The sequence below is a fragment of the Grammomys surdaster genome, unplaced genomic scaffold (assembly GCF_004785775.1).
Source record: "Grammomys surdaster isolate TR1022 unplaced genomic scaffold, NIH_TR_1.0 131, whole genome shotgun sequence".
NCBI lineage: Eukaryota > Metazoa > Chordata > Mammalia > Rodentia > Muridae > Grammomys > Grammomys surdaster.
In genome coordinates this window covers 4,931,499-4,934,319 of record NW_021604589.1, presented here as the reverse complement: position 1 = coordinate 4,934,319, position 2,821 = coordinate 4,931,499, and the positions used below count along the sequence as shown (strand labels likewise).

The following is a 2,821-nucleotide window of genomic DNA, read 5'->3' as shown; positions in this document are numbered from 1 at the left end:
CCCCTTTCCTTTCCATTCACTGGCTCCAAAGAACTTTGAAAATAGAGGTCAGCTACTCTTGCCCTGGAAGGCTCTCTTCTGCTTACTTCAAAGGAGGTGGAATTCAAAGGGAAAAGGCAATGTGGAGGCCTATTGTTCGGGCGTGGGCTGGATGCATTCCAAAGGCCTCAAGGGAACTGGAGGTTGAGGACCATGTCCACTTGATTAGATCTTCAACCAGTCTGTCATGAAGCAATTCTCTCATTCAGGAGTAAGGGCAGAACCACACACTCAGTACATCATATCTGGTCCCTTCTTGATGCCTTGCTGTCTTTCTGTCATCTGTGCTTTGTAAGTCACTAGATATTTATGAAGATATTCTTCAAGGCTTTTAAAATTCCCCCACATTTGTGTGCCTTGCTAAAGCATATTTTTTTTCAGGTTTAACATCATGCAACTAGTTTCTATATCCCAGCATGATTATGGGATTAAATGTAATCCTTTATTAAGTGAATTGGAGATTCTGGGTTTACTCAGCTCCTTAGGGACATTCTGCCCCAGAAAACATGCACTAGATAAACGGTCCCCACTACCAACATATAAATTATTTCAAGCAAAAGTCCTTTAGACTTAGCAGGAAAAAACTAAAGAGGCAAAGGGTACATCCATTACCAATAAGGGGACCCAGGAAATCAGTCTATTTAGTGCCTTTTTTCTTTAATTGTGGATTATAGCAGGAAACTCTTCAGATCCTGGAGTGTGATGACAGGACTCGATCATGACAGTAGGAGAGGAGGGCCTGTGGCCTTGAAACAAATTACCCCTAAAACAGACCAAAACAATTATCACTTAGGATCAGAAACAGTTGGTACCTCGCTGTCCAGGGGATTAAGATTCCAGAGCACTGTCACTGGGTGGCTCTGGGCTCTGGGATTTTTCATGAGGTTCCAGTCAAGATGTTAACTGAATCGTCATTCATCTGAAAGCTTAACTGGGATTCACGGAGATTTCCTTCCAAGATGGAAGCCTCACAGTTGTTGACAGGAGGCCTCAGTTTCTCACCAAGCGGACCTTTCCATGATGCTACTTGAGTGAAAGGTAACCATCACTGAGGCCATATTCTGTGAGGCAGAAGTGAGCCAATGCTTCCCCCAAACTCAAGAGGAGAATGGGACTCTATCCTTTTGAATAGGGGAGTTCTAAATAATGTATGGGCTTATTTTAAGCCTTACATACCTCTCTAAGTGTTCTGTCAGTCAGTTTTCTTATACTATTCCATATCAGCTCTGAAACAGCTAAACCTCAGTGATCCTGAACACATAAGTACAGCCACAACTAAAAAGCTCTGAAGACTTGGAAAGAAGAAATCTGCCCTGCTTCTTTGTTCCCTTTTAACATGCTTTCAGTGGAATGGGGACTTCCATAAATTCTACATAGTCAACTGCCTTTATGGGCCATAACTAATCTGAAGCTTATAGTCATTTACACCGGGATTGGATTATAAAACAGCTTTGCTTGTGGGAACAATCAAAAACAAAAAAAGTGAAACTGAGGTCTGAGGAGCAACATGAATATACTTAATGAGGTCACTGCTTCAGGGCACTTTATGAACAAACATCATGTTTAATTGAATTGTAGAGGACAGATGTAAGCTGACACTCAGAAATGTTCATTAAAAAAATTAATCTTCCTGTACCCTGAACCTGAAGGAAAAAACATGGAGGTTAAATACTATGTTGTATACAGAATCACATTTTAAGACGAATAGATCATCTGCTTTTTTGAAGTTTTTTTCTTTGTTTATGTTAATTTTGGTAAAAATGATACTATGAGAAGTTTTAGGCCTTCAAAAAATTGAAAGATGATGAAGTGAATACTGGTATATCCCCAGGTTGAATTTTTAGTATATTTGCTTTCTTTGCTTTCTTTCTTTCTTTCTTTCTTTCTTTCTTTCTTTCTTTCTTTCTTTCTTTCTTTCTCTCTCTCTCTCTCTCTCTCTCTCTCACACACACACACACACACACACATTGGTGGGGCATGTCTGCATACAAAGTACTGGGGTTTTTTGTTGTTGCTTACCCATTTGAAAGTAAGTTGAAAACACCATGACACTTCAGTCCTAAATATAGCTCCCCGAACAAGAACTTCTCCTATATAACCTTATAACCTTTTTCATAGCTCAAAGAATGAACAATAATTAAACTAAACTGTCAAAAAGACACAGAAGTCAGCTTGAAGATATATTTAAGCTTAAGATACACTAACTAACAAAAGTGAGGGGTGCCAATGAGCAACAAAAAAAGAGTAAGAAGTTCTTCGCAGCACTGCCCAGCCATCTCCATGGTGAAGCTGAGCAAAGAGACCAAGCAGAGGCTGCAGCAGCTCTTTAAGGACATCTTGCCATGTGCTGGAGGATTTACTCCCCTTGTGATTTACCTGGGATTTATGGGTGGTGCAGATTCTAGAATGCCTGACCCATCCATTTTAAGCCTACTTTAGAGATGAAGGACTGTTGGTTCTCTGGATATGTAAACAATCCAACATGGATGCTCTGTACCCTGGCTTCATGAAATAGGAGACATCATTCAGATGAACCCACAGCAGAGTGGACTCTCTACACTGTCAAAATAAATGCTTTAATAACATTTTATAAAAATAATGGAAATAAACGATCACAACTCCCTAAAAATAGAAAGAAACTACAAAGACTAGAGAAGTGGCTTAGCAGTTAAGACCACTGGCTGCTTTTGCAGAAGAGCCAGGTTTGATTCCCGACACCCACATGATGTCTCACAACAATCTCTACCTTCATTTTCCAGGGGATGTAATGCCTTCTTATGAA

General features: G+C 40.0%; 1 pseudogene; it reads left to right on the top strand.

Moving 5' to 3' along the window:
- The first annotated feature begins 2,319 nt into the window (after positions 1-2,319).
- LOC114616078 lies at positions 2,320-2,478 on the top strand (annotated as a pseudogene).
- Positions 2,479-2,821: the final 343 nt, after the last annotated feature.